The sequence below is a fragment of the Heptranchias perlo genome, chromosome 19 (assembly GCF_035084215.1).
Source record: "Heptranchias perlo isolate sHepPer1 chromosome 19, sHepPer1.hap1, whole genome shotgun sequence".
Lineage (NCBI taxonomy): Eukaryota > Metazoa > Chordata > Chondrichthyes > Hexanchiformes > Hexanchidae > Heptranchias > Heptranchias perlo.
Window position 1 is genome coordinate 33,878,975 of NC_090343.1, and position 22,073 is coordinate 33,901,047.

The following is a 22,073-nucleotide window of genomic DNA, read 5'->3' on the forward strand; positions in this document are numbered from 1 at the left end:
CATCATATAGTCTGTTGACATACATAGAATAGATTGTTGGTACTGATCGTCAAAACCAGTTTACAAGGGCCTGCTTTAAGTCACAATTAAATTGGCTGACAGAAACAGGCCTCCCAAATCCATAAACATACACATGTGTGTACTATAGACACAGCATCTGCAGTGCATCAATGTGTTTACATCTACTACAGATGCTGCAGAAAAAAAATAATTTCACACCAACTAGATTCAGTAAAGTCCTGCCAGGAAAAGTCTACGTGGAATTGTTTATATGTTTTGCTTAAATCTATTAAAGGTATATCCCAGATACATAGACAGTAGAATTAAATTTTGTCAGATGGATATAATTAAAACCAAAACACTGTAAAGACATTAATACCAGATTTCACTAAAATTGCTTTTGTGCTGTAAATCCCATGCAATTTTATGTAATCACAGTAATATATTACAAATATACATAGGGTAATTGTAACCCTGAGTTAGGGGAAAGATTTCTTCTGTGTGCTATGCGTAGTGCAGCCATAAATTCATTTATAAAGATGTGTTTCGATTTCACTACATGAAGTGCAGAGAGGAAATAATACATTCTCAGGGAAAATTTCCTCTCTGCACTTCTTGTCACATGAGACAGTCATACATTATGATTCTGATGGTCATAATCTTGTCCCTCCCCCCACTTCTTGTTATGCGGCCATCAAAACATAAAAGAACATAGGAAGCAACTGAATGAGAAAAGGTCATTTGCCCAATCAAGCAAACTCTTTCTGATTTCCATGCCCTCTCCAACCTACCTAATATCCCAAGGGAATGGAATAATCAATGATTCAAAAAAAGAAACCTCAGAAATTTCTATCTGATCCCCAAAGGCAATAGAAGAGGATACCAACCTTACTTTATAGTATGCTTCAGTATACTCTCTACAGATTTGATTTGTAGTCATAATGGCAATGGTTTGCAATGGTAAGGAAAGGTTGATGACTGTAATGGAAGATACAAGCTCCAGTAGCAACATTCAAATTACAATACTCAATAGAAAACAGAATTAAAAGATTTTTATAAACATTAAAATCTGGATGATAGTGTGACAGATGTAATACTCTTGGGGTTTAGATGACTGTATAAACTACTACTACAGCTGCACCTTCATAGTCTATGACACAATGCAAACCCTTGAATATGTTATAGCCCATCCTCAGATACTTTGTATTCTTTATGAATATATATTCATTAGCACACAAAGTGGTAAATACTGTGGAAAAGAAATCTTGTAATACTATAGAACCTCTCATAAGGTACCGTAAATCTTTAGAGTCCATCTCACAAATCTTTAGAGTCCATCTCCTTAAAAGTGTATCATCTGTAACATAAATAGCTGGGAACTAATTCAAGGCTGTCATACAATGCCATGGTTCTGTTTAAAATTATCCTTCAATATGTCACCCAAATGAGTGTCAGCAGGCAAATCGACTGCAGGATCATCACTTCCAAGCCCAATATCTCACATGCGTACATGTAGCAAAAGCTACTGCATTGTGGTCAGTGCCGTGAGCTCCCATGCTTTTCCCTTCCCTGATGCAGGGATTCTGAATCTAATTGTAATGCCTCTACTGTCACCCCAGCTGAGATCCTCTAACTCAACACAGACAGTGAATGGAAACTGGAAGGGTTGTTGTCTGCATGGCTCAACTACTCACTGAATAAACTCACTGAGATGTAGTGGGAGCACAGTTATTCATTATTCTATATAAATATATATCCCAACCATTACTTAACACAATACTAAATGGATAACTGGGACCTAGGAACGAGCCAGAATAATTGTTTTTGTCTAACTCATTGTGACATTCATTGTGACATGCCTCAACAATGATATGATGAGCAATCTTCTGATGAGGGGAAAGTACGTTAAAATGCTTTTTCATGGCATTAGCAGCTAGATGCTCTGAAGAGGCAATTATAGGTTTGTGTGGAACAAAGAGCTGGATGGGTTGAATGGTCTCCCGTGATATTTGTGTATAAACAAAATACATGGCAAATGACTACAGCATACAGAAAATATTCCATTATGGTCTGATCATGGTTTAATCTGCTTGTAGCTCAATCATTTACATGTGTTGTACATTCATGTGATTGTGGAATATTGTTCAGATTACTCTATGATTTATTGTAATGTAGCATAAGTGAATGTCTAATTCTAACTAATATGCTGCACACCTTCCAATTGCTTTGGCAATAATTTCCGTATTTCTGCTGGACATCACCTGTGCTGGCATGGCTCATAGATTTTTCATAGTAAGACCTAGGCAGCTACATGCGAGACTTTGGAGTAAGCAATCAGAAATAAGTCATCACTCGCGTCCAAAAGTGAATTGAAAGAGGCAAATTTGGGAAACAGGGGCAATGTATTGGAAATATCCCAAACCTGAATAGAGAAGAACCAACAAAAAGTGAATTAAACAGTTTTAGCACAAGGCAAAGGTTCCAAAAGAACACAGGATTAAAAAATGTAAAGGAAATGCCATCATTCTTTGCCCACGTGCATGTGGAGTACAAAGTTTCAAAACAAATCCTAGTGAAGAGGAGAATAAAAAGAAAAGTTGTGATCTCTGGCTCGACTCGTTTCATGAATTAATATTTCATGTTTGTTTCCCTCTCCCCCCTACAAACAAAAAAAAAACAGGGGCAAGTGCACACCAAGAGGAGTGTGTGACAGAGAGAGAGAGATATACAAGAGCGCGCGTGCACATGGTGGAATGTCGGCAGCGCGCTGGGCGTGAGAGCGCGGGCACTGTTTCAATTCTTAAAGCGCGTGCCCGTGCGCGGGAGAGAGAGAGAGAGAGAGAGGGGGGGCGGGAGAGAGAGAGAGACTGGATGATGGACACGTGACGCTAGGCTGGAGGGGGAGCGAGCGAGGCGGCGTGAGCACTATCGGCGGAATATAACACAGCAAAGGGAGCAGCGGACAACTGCACGGAGCCTGCACCTATAGCACAGCCAGCGCAAGGTAGGAGGGGAGCGCAGTAAATAAATAATCAGATAGGTTAGAATAAAGGGCTTCAGGGGATGAGTCCAAACACTACAGCAGAGAGAGAGAGAGGCGCAGGTCAGTCATAGGAAGGGAACGGGTGTGTTTTTGTTGCAGTTACAGTATGTATGTAAACTTGTCTTCATATCTATTAAAGTGGGGCTTTTTGTTGTTGCAAGTAGCTCCCATTCGAAACGTCGCCCTCGTATTACGAAATGAGCACTTCATGCAGCTACTGTATGCAAACACATCAACAACAGCTCCCAAACAGGAAAAAGTCAACGGGAGCCTCAGCTTCAAAAATTATCTGGGATTTACCCCCCCCCCCCCCCCCAACCAAAAAAAAAATTCAAACTTTTGCGAATAGGGAAAATGAAACCCTGGGTCTGATCTGACTGCTTGACTTGGCTGCGTTTATATATAAAAGGTAGAGTTTAAAGCTAGGGGAATATTATTAATGAACTGCGGCTTGAAGGTCTGAGGCAGCCTTGTTAGTCATTATGAAAGTTCATTGATCGCTGTCAGTTTCTTTTTGTTTCGTTTGGGTTGCGTTTGTGTCCTCAGTGGGCGATGTTTTCTGAACGATGCAGATTGTATATAGCGATCAATAGAACAACCGCAAACGAATAACTTTTAATTATATATTTTAGGGGAAAAACTTAACGGGAGTTCCATTATTAATTACTTCCATATCATATGGTGACGATTACTGTAAGTTATTCCTCTTGGGTAAAAATGGCATTTATTTTATAAAAGGCAATCAGAATAACACCAAACTTTATTTTTGCGAGGCAATTTAATTGTGAAGATTGTGGCTCTTCCTCTTCGTTTTTATTCTAATCAGCAACTCCCGGATCACATGGTCTAGGATTGTGTTGACTGTTGGTCGCTTACCTCTTATCTTGTGAAGATCTTTAAAGGAACTTTTAAGTGGCTGGTGTTTTTTTTTAAGTATCTGTTGAATAGTATCTAAGAATTCGGTTGAAAATCGAAGGTTATTCAGACTTTATCTGCTTGAAGCAGGCAGTGACTTGCTGACTAATACCATGACGGTATGGTTGGGGGTTGTGTTAGGAGAAAAGGTATCAAGCACAATGACATGACAATAGCTTGAATGCCTTCACGCCATGTTTAGACATGTGTGCTGAAAAGTCGTTTTTGAACTGTACTGTAATTTTTTTAACGTAATGATTAAAAACGTATAGAGGTATTTATAGTACTTTCCATAAAGCAGAGCTAATTAATGTAACTTATTACAAAATACTTGTCTTGTAGGTTGCAAAACAACAGCCTCTCCATATTGCTTTTGTTGTTGCATTCTTGATTCCTTTTAAAAGAACAGAAACTCTGCTTCTGAATCTTAAGACTGCTGGAAATAACTTTTGGTTAGGATTATATTTTAAGCCCAGTGATTATCGTAACTAACTTTTCATATGTTTTTAAATAGCAGATGAGCACTTTTGAACAGTGAATTGCAATTTGTACTTGTTTCTGTTCCAATAATGAATTGGACAAAGTGCACAAATTTTACTGAATCGAAATTATTTTAAAAAACAACTTCAAACACAGTACTAACAGGTTGTTTCAGAACACATTACACCCTAAACCAAGGGACTGCATTGTAGATTGGACTAATAATTAGTTACTAATTGACTGATTGAAACCAGGGCTGCTGGACAAATGTTCACAGGCTAGGAATAAAGTGCTTGATCTGGTTTACCTGAACTGAGAGAGTAGAAAATTCCAGTGAAGTTGTAATTTTAATGTGTTTTTGCCTTGGCCCTTGCAACCTTGTTTGGAACTTTTAGTCTTTTTAACAAAGGTCAGTGGCAGCTAGCTGGCTCTCCTTCAGGGACTCAATGTTTTAAAAAATGTCTCAAGGTTGATTTTTGTGTACTTTTTGAAATGGGCTTACTTGATGTGTTTAATTGAAATGTTTGTTTTAGAAACAGCAGTTCTAGATTTCAATACTGTACTTGTTTGCTGACTACACACATGCAGTACAGATGAAAGAACCATTGAATGGCCTTTCAGAGCTATTTGATACTCTATGTTCAAATTTAGCACATCAGAATATATATTTCTGTCTTGAGACAAAACTAGAGTGACCTGGTGGGCCAGATTGAATTATTTAGTGTTTAAGGTTAGAAAAAATATTGTCAAAGACTATTCCAGTGATGCCATAGACCCAAAAAAAGCTGTTTGGTGCTGTTGAAAGGACCTTTGGCTGCTTAATGCTTACACAAAGTTTTGCAATACATGAACTTCAGCTTCTGATCTGCACCCTTTGTTGCATAGCCGTTGTTCTTCGAGAATCATGTCGATTTAAAATCTCATTGAAAAATAATCGAAGGAGCCTAGTAACTAATAATATTGGAAGATATCACATTAAAAACAAATTATTGGATGTGAGTAGCTGTAAGGGTTTTAAGTAATATAATTGTGTAGCTAGAAAATGTACCAGGAAGTGAAAAGACCAGTCTTTATCTTGTGGGTTCAGTCATGTGTAACACAAAAATTGGTAAAACCTTTTGTCCCTAAAATGGTACAGTTTTTCATTTCCTTTTTTTTATGACTTAAAAGTTTCTGAATATCCTCTTTTCAACATGCATAGAGGAAGTTCTTGAGCCCTTATTTTCTAATAGTCTAATTTTAAAGCAGTGCTGTACATAGAAGGCAATAGGATTTTGTGAGCGAGTTTCAAAAATTGTACTGTTAATTCTCAGCCATGTTTCAGAAGAGAAACTGTCAATGCACAGTCATAATTTCTGTTCCTCCCCCAACCCCTAAAAGTTGCAGACTTTTTCCAGTATGATTCATTGATCAAGGAAGTGCTGCATTTGTTTAGCGTGATGTTGAAACTGATATCCTCCCCAGCCAGAATAATGATCTCAGCAGCATTATTGTTGCAGAAGCCCTGTTTTAAAAGGTTAACCTGAACCTTATATGATAGTGGGGAGTTGAAGTGCCAGCTGCTTTTGGCAGTTCAGAATAAAATTCAGTTGCGATTTGTTTTTGTTTTGCCTTGTTCAAAGCTGTGCATGATGTGACGAGTCTTCATTTTATTTCGATGTGGTATGGAACAACTCTAATCTATATGCACAAAGCTTTTTGAAAACAAATATATAGTAAATATCCAACTGCCTTGTTTGTTTTTTCAGTTTCTTTTAAGTTCAATGTAAATATAAAATCCTGATTTCCTGTTGAGAAGTAGTATTTTACAATCTAAAAGTCAAGATTTCTAAAATGGTCTGAGTCATAAAGCAGAATGCACTTTCAGTACGGTAAACAAAGCATGCTTTCTATGGTGTAGTTTTATACACATTTTGTCTTGGTTTTGTTACTGTATCTAAGTACAGTTGATGGTTTTGTGAAGTCTTGTAGCAAATACTTTGCAGAAATCAGCTTTTGTTGTAGGTAAGGCTTGGAAAAGGGCAAGGAATGTATGGAATCAATTTACTGTGTCTGTTAAAAGTACAGTCCTTCATTGTATAGGGATAATGCGCTTTTTTATAAAGGGGAAATATTGTGCGCTGTCTGGTTGATGGTTTGTGTTTGAAAATGGATACTTTGTCAGACATCTTGCTTTTGAAAAATCTTGAAGTGTTTTTTAAAAAGAAATCACCAACACAAAAATTGGGAAATGCATGTTTTAGTAGGCTATTTTTTTTTAGTGAGTTGCTTTGTACAAATAGAATTGGTTACTAGGCAAGTGGCTGTTTCCCACCCTTCCTTTCAGAGCTGTTTTTGATATACAGGCAGCCTCCTGTGTTGTGCCGTTAGACTAAAAGCCACATCTGTCCTTCACATTAGGCATGTCAGACTGCCTGTTGGGCTTGTGGATTGTGACCTTGGTGGCATCATACACTTATTGAAAATTTAGATAAGTCTTTACTGGTAATAGACAACATTGATGTTTGCATTACACATACATCCTGTACTGCATAGGATTGTTGGGTTTAAATGGTTCCCTAAATTAGAGACATCTACGGTTATCTTTTAACAGCACTAGGCCTTCTGCTTGTTTTGTAGCAGTATATCTTTTTATAGGAAGTTGTTGGTTGGTTGCCATATGTTATTGCTTTGTACTAGTTCACCTTGTACTGTGTGTTCCAGTCGATCTTACTGCACTTGCTTTAACAATTTTAAAAAGTGTCCATTTGGTGTTTTAGCAGCCAGCAGATTGAAACAGCAACTGATGAATGGACAGTGTGCACAATATGCCTGCAATGTCAGACTCTGAAGGTTTGGTTGATCGGATATTTATGCTGGATAGCTGCTGTGACTTTAGTCCTGTAATTTTGTAAATAATACAATAGGAAATTTATATCTCATACAAGAAACAACTCCACCCACCTATTCTATTTAGTGAAATGACTGTTATGCAAACTCAATACAGGTTGAACAAGAAAAGGGGCCCAAAGTAATGGCCAAAATGACTTCTATAATCTGTAGTATGTTGAAAGAAATGTAACTGCTAAATATTACTATGACTTCTCTTTTATTTGGGGGATGGAACGTAGTCATAACTCAATGATTCAAGAAGTATTTCATTATTCTGAATGTGAAATGGGAGTGTACCAAAAATCTTTTATGGGTTACTTATATAAATGCAAATAAGAGTGAATTGCTGCAAGGTAAAGTGTTAAGTAGTGATTCTAATTCAGCCCGTCATTTTAAGAAAAGGAATGCCGCACATGTCATCTAGCACTTAAAATGTTAAGTGGCAAAATTGGGTGTTTCTCCCAATAGCACATTTGGTAATGCTACTGTATAGCTGAGCCAGAATGGCCTAATCCCAATCCCAATCCCAGTTTCAGTTTCCAGAATTATTCATTTAAACATCATCTTTTCTATTATACACTTCAGTTTGTATCTGTGCTGAATTAGCTAATTATAGCCAAGGTGGCAGTAAGGATGCTAAAATTGGCCTCCACATCCATGGGCTGAGGGAGGAAAAATCAACTCTGTTTTCTACTTGGGGCGCTATCCATTGACCCTTGCTGGATAGTACGCATTCGTGGATGTTGGGTGAGGAACTGGATTGGGCTCAGCTGTGATACTCACAGGTAAAGAGTGGCCACTCGAACAAGGTGCTAGTGAATGCCTATACCTGTGGGGACACACCCCAGCAGGAGTCAGTGCTTTTGGAGGGGGAGGAGGAGTGTGAAGGAAGTTGGCAAAAAAAGTAGGTAAGCTAAAGCTTTATTTAACTCCAATTCCCATTCTAAACAATTATTCCTAGAAATAGGTAAAATATTTCCAGTACAACCAGAAATCTGAGATTTCAAACCTCTGCACTGCAGTTACTTACAAATGTGAATTTTTGAGTACAGGTAGTGAAGAATAGTGCATCTCAAATAAATAGCAGATATGGTTCAGAGCTGTTATTTCTTATTCAGCCACCCTATTTATTTTCCTGCCAGTTTGCAATGTATGATAGAAAAAGGCATCTGTACTGAAATAGTTTTGATCCATATACAGTGTTGTAGTATCCAGCAACCTGCCTTTAAAAACAATACTAACCTAATTAACACTATTGTATCCTGTGCTGCAGTCCGTCATAGTAATGTCATACTGAGCACCAGCAATACTAAACTGTACTGCTGTGAAAACACCTATCCTATTCTGGATTCTGCTGTAATACAAATGGTATATGCCAATGGACATGTGGACTCCTATGTGCTTATATCATTATTTTTAAAAACTAGACACAGTGAAGTTACATACGAGGATTCATGAGCTGGCACTTGGGTGTTTAAGAAAATATGGCCTGCTGAGTGAACTTTTTATGTCGCAATCTATAGCTCCTATGATTATCTTTATATGCCACTTATTGTAAAATATACAAAAGGAAACCAAGATGGTCTTTGTGCGTAATTCTACATCAAACATTTTTTTGTGTATTTCCTCTGTTTGAGTACCATTACCTTTCCTTTTTGTGTAGATATGAGCAGTAAAGCTGCAGATGTGACCACAGAGTAGCAGCAGATAGCAAATGCAAGTGGTGTCAGGAGATATTCTCAAAACAAATTAGCAGTAAGTGCCACGAAACTAGCAAATGCTATGATATTTTTATACCATTTAGTCTTGCACCATCTCAGATCCGTTTGCATCACAAGTGAATAAGACTGACATTGTAGGTTTAGGTTACTTTAAACTTCCCTTGCTGCCTTGAATGCAACTTCCTCTCATGCACCTTTGATCTTTAACTCCAGATATTGTCTACTATAACATTTTCTTTCCTCAAGTGTAGCAATTTGCTATCTCAGATGGCTTTCTCTTACAGGCTCTAATATTCTGAATCTGGCAGGAACTGTACTGTATGCAAAATCCATAATCCTTTTTCCTTTCACAGTTGTAAACCTTAATGAGGATGATACATTGATAGAGATTATGATGGCTGTAGCAAGACCTTTTGCCAAGACAAAAGCAGTTCTTTGGAAAATGAAAGAATTAATTGGGATTATAGGTGGACAGTACTGTGAAACTATTTTGAAATATCAATGAGACATGCTTATTTTCTTTGACAGTCTTCAGACTTTTGGTGCTCTGCTTATTTTTCCAGTTTTTGGTAGATTACATAGAATCAAAGATTCAAGCTTTTTATGTCTTGGATTTATTTTTCCCATTGTAATTTTTTCCTTCCCCCCCCCCCCCTCCTTGAAGGTGTTCACTCCTCGCTTATTTCTGGGGTAAGATTCCAAAAGCACTATTCACTCTGGTATCTCTCAAGTGACCATTTAACGCTGTGAAGACTCGCGTATGAATATTGGTAGACTATTTGCTTGTGGAGGGTGTCACAGCCAAGCCTGATTCTATACACCATCCTTCCCTGACATCTGGACACGTGTAGTTCCATATGCTGGATTGTGATCTGGAATAGTAACCCTGATTAATTCTTCCTCGTACCCAGCCATGGGGAACTGAGGCCAATTGCAGCACACCAGCTGAGAAATTGGCTAGGTTGACATACTGGGAATTGAATGTGGAATCTTCCTGTTCTGTCTGACTAATCTCACTGAGCTAATATAATGTTGTCCCCGTTCTCCCCCCCCCCCCCCCCCCCCCCCCCCCAAATCATTCCTCATAAATTTTACTTGATAGGTGGGTAGTGTTTTATAAATCAATTATCCATGACATAGTACCTATAGTTCAGGACAGTATTTCTGAATTGTAAGTGTCTGTATAGTAATCAAGTCCTATGTATCTGTAGGTGTGTGTGTGTGTGTGTGTGTGAGATGGAAATTTGTGGCTATATGTGGGGGAGTACTCTGTAGTTGGTGCCAATTTAGCTGGTTTCTAAATTATGCTGAACATATACTTGTTACACAAATGAATATTAAGCTGCTTTGTTCACTAAATTTCATTGCTGTACTTTGTTCAATGCATTCAGAACCAACACTGATGAAGTGTGTGTATTGTAGGCTCCAAACTACAAGTCAGCAGAATCACAGAAGTAGTTGGAGTTTGACACTCAAAGTAGTTGAATCAATAGATATTTTAGAAAGGTAAAAATAGTAACGTTAAAAATCAATATCGCTAACATTATGTATAGTTTTTATAACTTAAGCAGCTATCTCCACTTTCTGCTACACCTCTAACTTGCTACAGTCAGGTACTTTGATTCTTTTACCTCTGCATTAGTTCAGGATGGAGCTGCTCCAAATCTAAGCTTGGTACTTTTTAAAATTGCATTTCTTATAGGAAAGTTCCTCTGGCCTCCCAAAAAGCTGACTGGAAGGATATACATCAATGAAGGGCTTGTAACTGAGAGGATAGATGGCCTGGCATATGTTGCAACTTGCAAGGCTGTAATAACTGGTTTGGATGCTGTCTGAACTGCACTATGCACTCAAAATGGTTTCTGGTAATTTGCACCTCAAAGATTGTGTTCACAATTTATGGTATATGCTGGTATTGGTGTTGAAATGCCATGGTTTACTGGCTCATGGGCAATTGATGCCTTTTATTTTGCTTCTGGTCTGACTTTCATCAATATAAAGGGCTGACTTTACATTCATATTGTTCTAGTTGTGGTACAACAGCTGGAACTGATGTAATGCAAATGAACTGTGGTCAAACTACTTTTTGGCCAGGGTATGATTTCTTTCCCTCCCTTCCTTTTGAGAAACCATTTTGAGTGCCTAACATAGGAGGGCTACTGCACAGGAATGGAGCAATCTACAGTACTGAACAAATATAGGTGCGAGTTACACTGTAATATTGTTCAGTTGTCCTTCTAAGTATAACTGGAACATGATCCAGTATAATATATTGTGTTCATAAGCTTTATTGTTTCACTAGCAGGATGTTCAAGATATTAAATGAGAGTTGGGAGTAAACAGACTCCAGTTGGTTCTCCCAGAGTTCGTTACTAGGCCTGGATTAAGAGTTGCATCAGTATTGATGCTATTGTGGTCATAAAACTAATTATGACACTTTTATAAGAAAATGTCAGTTCCTGAGCTTTTTATTGTCTTGGAGAAAAAAAAACAGAAAAATGGATGAAATTAATTGAGGTGTATGTTTGTGGCATTTGTACAAATGCAGCACTGAAATTGAAAGACTCCCATAACTGTAATCTTTGCATTTTTTTCCTTTTTATATCTTGTGTGCAGTCTACTGATACTTCAAAGCTGTCTTTTGCACAAAAAAATTGAATTATCTAATAATTTGAGAAAAGCAACATAAATATCACAAAGTGGGAATTTAGACCTGAAAGAAAAAACGAAATTAAGTAACTTTGGAAAATAGATTTTTTTTTTTCCCCTGTTAACCTAGTTTTAAGCTGTTTCTGGCTGACTTTGTGACAGTAGATGCTTGGATGGCATTGTGGCAAGTTTCTGAAGATGTTCTATCGTTAGGTTGAGGGTGAAGTTCAGAGTGATGCCATATAGAAACTCTTAGGAGAATGTGTGCATTTAAAAGTTTACGCCTCCAATAGTGGGACTCCCTTGATGGCTCACGAGGTGAATGCACCACATGGTGTGGTGCTAACCCATAGAGAGATGATCACCAGGTTTGATCCCCTTCTATGAATCAGTTAGCTGATCTCTGCAACAAAGGCACTATAATTTGGCCCCTGGACTGTTGGGTAGGATGAGTTGGAGAAGGAAATTGAGTAGGTTTCTTATGACTGATTGGAAGTGGTGTGTATGGAGGTTTGGTGTGTACATGATTGGACTTAACTGTGATGCTGTCTACAATCTGATAACTTGCTGACACTTGCTGTGAAGATTTGCCACTTAGGCGAGCTACTGGAGGGTGATCAGCACCTATGGACCTATCCCTGTAGCTCTGAGTAGTCCTCTTCAGAAGCAGAGAAAATTGGGCAAAGGGGGAGGGGGGGTGGGGTTATCTGGCTAAGAGCAATTGAGGGGAAAAAGTAGAGCTAACTGCTATTCCATCTGAAAAAAACTCCCATAATTGTACTTTGGGGATGCTAAATTAAGATGCTGTACAAATTGGCCTTAAATTTATGTAATGTACTGTATGTAAAATAACTTTAGAAGTTTTAGTACCATATCTACTCTTGGCTCCAGGCATGAATCTCAGGGAGTTTTGTTATTTTTAACATCACTTGATTATTGTTAAGCTACTTTGGGATTTTTTTTTGAAAACTTACAGAATATTGTAAATGAGACCAGTATAATGAGAAACAAATTTATATATTCCCTCAATTTCTCCATTCCTCTCCTGAAGCTGTTGATCTATGCTGAGGTGCAATTTCACAGGTGCAAGTAATTTTCTGATACCTTGTTTGAATGATCATTCTTCCTTAAGCCCAAGACCTTGAGTGTCTCAGGCTATTTTGATTTTGTAGGAGAGGGGATGCATCACAGCTGAGCCTGATTTCTGACTTCTACACGTGCATTTGGGAATGAGGCCCCTGGCTGATTTTTTTTTAAAAAGCCTTTCCTCCCTTTATTGCCTTCCCACCCCTCCAAATCCAGGAGTGGTAAAACCATATGTAGCACCTCCACTGCCATTTTTTGAGCTCAGCGATATTTGCACATATTCAGAATTGAACTTTGAGCACTCTTGGCCTGTGTGACTCAGTACCACAATAGGTGTGCATTTTATCCAGGCATCAGGACTGTTGCAAATATCGAATGCATGTAATTTATAATGAGCAATGGAGTCCAACATGATCTCCATGTTAATGAGTATACTTTCTTATTGCAAGGAGTGTGGAGAGCTCTTTGATTACTGCTGAGCTATGATTTGTGAGTTGTAGATGGCCATTCGCATTGTTGGACAACAGTGATTTTATTTTTGTTAGCTGAGGATTCAAAATTGCTCTGTCTTGTACTGACGGCCTGCGCAAGTTTTATTGCCTGTTCATGTATTTGGTGACTTAGAATAATTTCAATAGTATTATGTTGCAATGTAATCAGTGTAATGATTCATATGCATATCATGGGTGCAAACATTGATGTGCTAGTCTAAATGATAGCATCTTTTTATGGATGTCATTCTCATTATAGTATGGTATATTGTATGAGGGTGTGGCACATAACATGTCTAACCAGTCCTGTGTTTTTAATTTAAAAGGTATTTGATGCCTATTTAGGGAACATGGATGCACAGCTTTGAAGTTAACTCATCCCTGAGTACTGATGAAAATTGAATAGAGTCCAGAATTTAAATCGGTGAGTGATATACAAGATCAAAAAAGCAATTCACATGTACTGTTTTCTCTCTGTGGTTGGTGATTCTTAGTCAGCCTAGCCTGTGTATCTGCATTCGTGCCACTCTTGATTTGACTTGTGAGGAAATGCACTTGAGCTACAGGAAGGAATTCCCTTATTTTCTTTTTCTCCCATCATCCACACCCCAAATAATTTAAGAAGCATGCTAACTTGCCCCATGAGGGAAGCAGACGTGTAAACAGCAGTTACATCTGACTCTGAGCTATGAATCTAGAGCTTCTGGTTGGTGGTCTGATACGCAAGACTAGATATCGATGAGGTTGGTCAGCTACAGAAGGTATCATAGAAAGTTACCGCATGGAAGGAGGCCGTTCGGCCCATCGCGTCTGTATGATTTGCATTCTTTGGTAAAATTGATTTGGAATCGTCCAGTATTTTTCGGTCTCTCAGCAAACAATAGTACTTGTAGTTGAGCCACTTGCTGAGGCTCTCAAACATGGTGCTGCATGTGTTTCTGGCTTCTATCCACAACTTGCCAGCTCTTGGCTGTTGCTGAAGCCAGTGACATGCGAGCGAGCTAGGTACTGGAGGTTGTGGCCTCGACAAAAAAATGAGAGTATCCCTGATCTGTACAGTGTGATGTTTTTGCAAATTCCAGCCTTTAACAGCTTAAGAGTCAGCAGGAAGAATGAATACAATGTTTAGAGATTTCCAATATGTTAACAAGATTACTGATATATTGTTACACGGTGTACCAGCAGAAGTGGCTTTGGTGTACTTCACCCTTTCTTAGGAAACTAGAATACCAAGAAGTTTGAGCCCAAATCAGTATGCAAAGTATCTTTCTGAACACACAGCTACTCTTAAATTTGCTAAATAAGTCAATCCTGCTCTGTTTTCTAATTGCTTTTGATTTCTTCAGGATGATCACTGGGAGTTCTTAATGGGCCTCTGCCTTCAAAACTGAACTGAATATGTAGTATTTTCAAAATGTCAGTGTTCAAGTATATAAACCATTTGATATTACACCTAGAAATCTTTGTACCCAAGCAATGTATGGCATTGTATTTGAAATAAATGTGTTACCGACCTTTTTTTATTGGGACACTATTAATTGGAGCACTCTACTATAGTAGAAATTGGGCTGAGCCTTTTGCAGTTTAGTTAGATGATCACCTGATAGTGGCATCCATGACTCAGGTTTCAGGAACAAGAATAGGTCATGTGGCCTAAAAAGCTGCTTGCTTTCTTGGTAGAAAGCAAGCAGCTTTTTTATTATTTTTTTTATTCTCAGGATGTGAGCAAGACTGGCATTTATTGCCCATCCCTAGTTTCTTGGAGAAGGTAGTAATACAATTCTATGACATGCTAGGCCACTTCAGAGGGATGTAAAGAGTCAACCATGTTAGTCTGGGACTGGAGTCACATGTCGGCCAGACTGGGTAAGGATGGCAGGTTTCCTTCCTTAAAGGACAATAATGAACTAGTTTGATTTTTGCGACAATCTGATGGCTTCATGGTCACTTTTACTGATACCAGCTTTTTATGTCCAAATTTAAAAAAAATCTAAATTAAAATTCTCAAACTACCATGGTGGGATTTGAACTCTAGGTTCTCTAGATTATTAGCCCAGGCTTGAGAAACTTCAGATAGCCTTCAGAACTAAGTGTATGAGCAGAGAAGAAATGTGAACTCTTTACCTCTGTAGCCCAACATTTAAAGTTCCCAATTCCGATGGGTGGGATGGTGCTAAAATATAATTAATCTTGCACAACTCTGTTTTTGGATTTGTGATGTTTATGCTTCACATCATGAGTTGATTTACTCAAGTATTTTGCCTTTTCCTGCCAGTGCCTTCTATTTACACTGTATATTTGTACATTGCAATTTTAAAAAGTTAGCCCCCTGAAAACTTGCTCATAGTTACACTACACCAAAAAGTACGCGCGCGCGCGCGCACACACACACACACACACACACACACACACACACACACACACACACACACACACACACACACACACACACACACTCTCTCTCTCTCTCAGCCACCAGGTGAGTAATCAACAAATTGTACAGAAGGGAGTGGTGATAAATGGCTAGAGAAAACAAATGAAACACTGCAATATCCTACTTAAACCCACTAAAATTGGTTCAGTGTTTGCAGTTTTATGTACAGTCCACTCTTGATGATTTGAAGTCACTTCTTATATCAAAAGATTTGAATGATCCAATAATTTAAGTTGAGCTGTATAAGTATTGTAGGGAAATGTGATTTGGTGCTTAAAAAAATTTAATGCATAATTTGAATAAACATTAAACTTAATTAGTGAAAACTTCTGTATCTCGTCTAGAATAATTGAGCACCTTGAGTCCCTCAGATAAGGATATTATACTGCCATATTGACACTTTTTAAAACAAAAAACAGTTTACTGCTTCAGTTAAAATTTGTGAACAGAGGAGTTTTGAGGCAGCTGCATTAAGCGTTTGTACAATAATATTGCACTGTACAATTTGTAGGCTTTGAAGCTTAGTTTTAAAGTTGTGGCAGGATTTTGGAAGATAATTTGTAGTTTTCAGAAAAAAAAATATAAATTAAACATGGCTTCCATTTTACATTAAAGTTATAAAAATCCTACATTCAGAGGTGGGTGGGTATATAAAACTTCATATCTAGTTAAATGTCCCATTTTCTGTAGCTAAGATTATGTAGTAAATTTCAGACTTTTGACCTAATTTTTGGATTGGTACTTAACCCCACACACAATTTGCATATTTCCACCACTCAAAATTGGCCTGGATTTACTACAATGCATAGTCTTTTTTGAGAGAGGACTTCCTTTTGCCACAAAGCAATATTTGAGCTACTTGCCTACCTACCCCCACTAGGCCTTCCATTTTACATGGGAAACCCCGATTGTGCTTCTTTGCTTTTCACAAGCCCCGCCATACTGTACAGTGAACCATTACTGTATGAGTAGGAACTTCATTCACGGCACTCCTATAACACATATAGAAATACATGCCGCACGCAGACTTCGCATTGTGTGCTACTCCTTTTAAATGATTGCCGCTCCTTCTTCTACATTGTTTGCGTGCTATTCAGTCCAGAGTTCATTTGGCAAGAGGTGTTCAAACTTGTTGCACAGGCAGGTGCAACGGAGCTCAGAACAGTCAGCCAGAGGGTTTGAGATGAATAAGTCCTGCCACTGTTGATCTGACTTAATTTTTCTAAAATTGTGTTTGTGTTCATTTTTGCAATAAATGTAAATTGCTAATTGAGCAATAGATTGCACATCTACATTGTCCACATTATACACCTCTTTCATAGCCCAAGTTACAAAGTTCTGTGGAACGTTGGGTGGACATTTTTTTAAAACTACAGCTTGTTGGCATGCTTACACCCAAGTTAATTGGTCATATGACTTTATCACTGTGTAATATTTTAGCTGTAACAGCGCAATACTGCATTGGAAGGACCTTTTTTATTTAGCGCTAGTAGTTACTTATGTGACCAACTCGTTCAGTATTTGTCATATACAAGTTACCATGCTCTAATCACAATTTTTCTAAAAGGCAATAGCAGCTGGTTTATTTCCCAATTTAATATTGCAATGTAATGTGCCCTTTAACTGTACTAGAAAATGTATCCACGGATGCAGCCCCAGTTATCAACTGCCATAAAACAATCCAGTTTGTTTTTGTACAGAGTGTATGATAATCTTAGCTTGGGTTGGGAGAGAAATATCATGTTTTTGCCTGTAAAAATCCTTCAGTGTTCTCAGTTGTTTGCTTATTAGTTATTGCTGTCATTGTCTGAAAGATTACAGTAGGAAATAAGTTTCTTTGGTGGGGGGGGGAACAGGCAGGCAGGCTATGTCTACTTTAAAAATTGTGTTGGTGTGTTTTTTTAGTTGCTTTTATATTGGTACTGTTCTAATTCAGATCCCTGAAGGTGGTGTCAATAAGCTGGCCACTCACTGGTGTTTACGCTATTGAATTCAGGTCCCTTATTCTGGTGGTACATTTGCAAACTCAAGTTTTCTTTGTGGATCTGAGATTGGCAGCAGGATAAGAGAGATGGATTTAGCAGCATAACCTGGGAGCTGGCTCACAGAAATGGTAGTTTACCAGAATCCGAATTAAAGTTGGACCAATATAAAAGCAGTTTGTCAATTTGAACTTTTAATTGCTTTTACAAATGAAGTGAAATGATTTTATAGCTCTGCTCTCTTAAATCCCTAAGATTGAACTTTTGGCAATATTTCAAACCTGTATGCAGACATGTAAGACTAATTTAAACAGATGCATCAACAGCCCTCAAGAGTCATTGTGGTGCTTCTCCCTTTGTTACCATTATTTGGGAAGCACTAACATGAGTTCCATTTAAATGGAACAAGAAAAGGTTTTAGTTCCATAACACTTCCCACAACAGTTCTAGAAATAACTTTTTCAGTTTATCCTTATTTCAAATTTGTCACTTTAATTATGGACTGCTTAACAAGTTTAGTCTGAGTCTCTGACAGTCATTTTCATCCAATATATATATTAGTCCTCATTTGTTGACAAAAAGATGCTGACCCAGTACATGCACATCTTTTGGTCCCATACTTTGTTCACTACCTCACATTATTCCTTCTATGTTCTGCATTAGTTGTTTTTTCTGTGCTCAGAGCCATCTTGCTGTCATGCCTAACAAAAAGCTGCTCTTGGTCCTATTTCGTATCTACATGCTGCCCCTCAGCGGCAACATCTGAAAACACAATGTCAGGTTCCACATGTATGCTGATGACGCCAAGATCTACCTCACCACCACCTCTCTCGACCCTCCACTGTCTCTGATTTGTTACACTGCTTGTCCATACTGGATGAGCAAAAGTTCCCTCCAACTAAATATTGGAAGACTGAAGCTATTGTCTTCGGTCCCCGCCACTAACTCCGTTCCCTGGCCACTGTCTGAGGCTGAACCAGACCATTCACAACCATGGCATCCTATTTGACCCTGATATGAGCTTCAGATCACACATCCGCTCCATCATCAAGACCGCCTATTTCCACTTCCATAACATCGCCCGTCTCCACCCCCGCCTCAGCTCATCTGCTACTGAAACCCTCATCTATGCCTTTGGTACCTCCTAGATGTGACTATTCCAATGCTCTTCTGGCCGGCCTCCCATCTTCCGCCCTCCATAAACTTGAGCTCATGCAAAACTCTGCTGCCCGTAACCTAACTCGCACCAAGCCCTGTTCTCCACCCATCACCCCTGTGCTCGCTGACCAACATTGGCTCCTGGTCTGGGAATGCCTCGATTTTAAAATTTGCATACTTGTTTCCAAATCCTTCTACGGCCTCGTCCCTCCCTATCTCTGTAACCTCCTCCAGCCCTATAACGCTCCCAGACCTCTGCGTTCCTTCAATCCTTGCCTCTTGTGTATCCCCGATTTTAATCGCTGCACCTTTTGGAGGCCGTGCCTTCAGCTGCCTAGGCCCTAAGCTCTGGAATTCCCTCCCTAAACGACTCCATGCCTCGACCTCTCCTTTTGGAGAAACTCCTTAAAACCTCACCTGTCCTAATATCCCCTTATGTGGCTCGGTGTCAAATTTTGTTTGAACGCTGATGTGAAGCGCCTTGGGACGTTCTACTACATTAGAGGCACTATATAAATGCAAGTTTTTTTTTGTTCAGGACTACGCGCAGCTTCCCCATGGCATTACCCTCCATCTGAAAACTGGGGCCTGCGACTAATGTGTGTAATGTGCAACCATTGTAAGGAAGACCGTATGGTGTAACACTCCTTTTTATTTTATTTCTTCACTCCAGCTGTCAGTCACGCAGGACCACTGCATGAATGGAAAACACAGGGTCTAGTTCAACACACTTGTGGACCTAATATTTAAAAACTCTAGTAACTTTGTTGCCTGTGTTTGTCAGTTGTTCCTACTTGCTGTGCATGCCAGTATCCTGCAGTTTATCCTTTGTTTGTATGATGTATGCACATAGCCTATGCTTCAAGTAATACAAGAAAGCCGTTCTATGCAACTAGCCAAGGTACTTGGACACTCGATATATTACCTGATAATACTTGTAAAATGCCTCTGGGTTCATTATATTGATATTTGTGGTAAACAAATGTACAAATAGTGCAGATATTTTCCTATTGCAGAACAAAAATAGACACCATCTTTTATCATGAACAAAAACAGAAAATGCTGGAAACACTGAGCTGGTCAGGCAGAATCCATAGAGAGAATGGACAAGTTAACATTTCATGTGTGGACCCTTAATTTCTGTTGAAGGATCCACACCGGAAATGTTAATTTGTCTGTTCTGTCCACAGATGCTGCCTGACCCGAGTGCTCCAGTAATTTTGTTCTATTCTCGAGCAGTATTTTGCTTTTTGTTCATAACCTTTCATTTTTGTACGCTATCTACATTTTAATTTTTTTTTAAAAAAGGAAAAATAATCCACTGCATCACCAGATGCGTTTCTACATTGGCTAGCTGAAATCAGGAAGTTTCTGTGAGAACATATCCTGTTTCTGTGTGGTATAGCTCTGGTCTAACGCATGATTTCGCCAAATGTTAAACATTTTCATGTTTTAAAATCCATGGGAGGAAGTTGATGCAGAGATGAATTGTAAAATTAGTGTACAGTGCCAATAATATGCAAAAAAAAATTCTACTTGGATTTTTCAGGTTATTCTGCCAAGCAAAGTGTATGGTCTTAATTTAAAACAGTTGGTTGCTGTGTAGATGCAACTTTTCTTGAATTAGACTTCTCTTCAAATAATTTCAAAAGTGCAATTTGATTTTTTTTTAATAAGAGAAACTCATTGCTGTGAGTCTTAGTATGTTAATGAATTCACTGAGAAAATCCTAAAGACGTTTTGATTAGTACAACCAATTTATATGTAAGTTTTTAAGATCTATCCACCACCTCTAACCTCACCACACCCCCTTATTCAAATTCCATTCAGGTCCTTTTTTTAAAAAATGCAAATCTGTATATTCAAGGAAGAGGAGAGATTCATACTTTCCTCCACTGGGTAATGTTGACTTATAATGCAAGTCAAATGGTTTTCACTGAACTAGAAGTTCATTTCTAGAGTACAGCTTTCAAGTGGGGCTGTTATTTCCAATTAGTAAAATAACTATTTAAACAACTTGTAATGGCCTTTTATACTGCCAGCCACTAGTTGTGTTGTAAATATGAAAAGCTGATTTTTGTATTGGGCTGCTATGTCACTGGTCTTTGGTGTGCGAGTGTCGCACAGCTGGTAGCAACACTAATGTAAACTTCCTGGGTTTGCTAAGGCTGCCAGGAAAACCTGTTTTTCTTTATAATAAAGAGGAGCTTGGTGGCTGCCTTTTATGAATCTAGCAAGTTTACTTTACGGTTGCAGCTGATTGCATGAGTGCCGAGCGTTGGAAACCATCGGTGCTAGCACCCCACTAAATAATACAAAACCAATCAAAGGCTGTAAATAAAAGCTGATAAAGATGAATGTGGTATTTGAGGTAGGGACCATTGAATCTTTTAAGGGAAAATTGGCCAAATATTTTAAGCAAAAGAAAATATAGGGCTATAAAGAGTGCGAGACTGTGGGATTAGTTTTGACTTCTTCCTGCAAAAAGCTGGGACTGATGCGACGGGCCAAATGGCCTCTTTCTGTGCTGCAAGCTCCTATGATTCTGTAATCATTGATATTTGATCAAGTCTGTTACAACCTGGATTTTAATTTGCAAGTGAGAACTTTTTTGCCAGAAAATCATGGAACACAAGAACAGGAGTAGACCATTTAGCCCCTCAAGCATGTTCGGCTGTCCAATGAGACCATGGCTGATCTGTGACCTGACTCCATGTACCCGCCATAGCCCCATATCCCTTAATACCTTTTGGAGCGAGCATCAATTGCTGTTTGTGAAAGAGAGTTCCAAACTTCTACCGCTCTTTTCATGTAGAAGTGTTTTTGAACTTCGCTCCTGAAAGTCCTGGCTCTAATTTTTGGGCCACGTCCCCAACCAGAGGAAATAGAGTAGATAGCGATAGATCTTAGACTTCAATCAAATCACCCCTTAATCGTCTAAATTCCAGGGAATATAACCCTAGTTTGTGTAATCTCTCCTTGTAATTTAACCCTTGTAGTCCAGGTATCATTCGAGTAAATCTACGCTGCACGCCCTCCGAGGCCAATATATCCTTCCTAAGGTGCGGTGCCTAAAACGGAACACAGTACTCCAGGTGTGGTCTAACCAGAGCTTTGTATAGCTGCAGTATAACTTCTATCCCCTTGTATTCTAGTCCTCTAGATATAAAGGCCAGCATTCCATTAGCCTTTTTGATTATTTTCTGTACCTGCCCATGACATTTTAACGACCTATGTACATGG

The 22,073-nt window shown here is 38.6% G+C and overlaps 1 protein-coding gene across 3 annotated transcripts in view; it reads left to right on the forward strand.

Annotated features, from left to right (window-relative positions):
- Window positions 1-2,902: 2,902 nt before the first annotated feature.
- The window catches only part of znf217 (zinc finger protein 217), a 62,842-nt gene continuing 43,671 nt past the window's right edge, over window positions 2,903-22,073 (forward strand). Inside the window, exons 1-2 of one of the 3 annotated variants that reach the window (XM_068000603.1) lie at window positions 2,903-3,004; window positions 13,583-13,680. The gene's annotated coding sequence lies outside the window, so the exon portion shown is untranslated. Of the gene's footprint in view, window positions 3,005-3,407; window positions 3,453-4,041; window positions 4,108-13,582; window positions 13,681-22,073 lie in introns of those variants that run through there. The other 2 variants (XM_068000605.1, XM_068000604.1) reach the window with 2 other exon arrangements.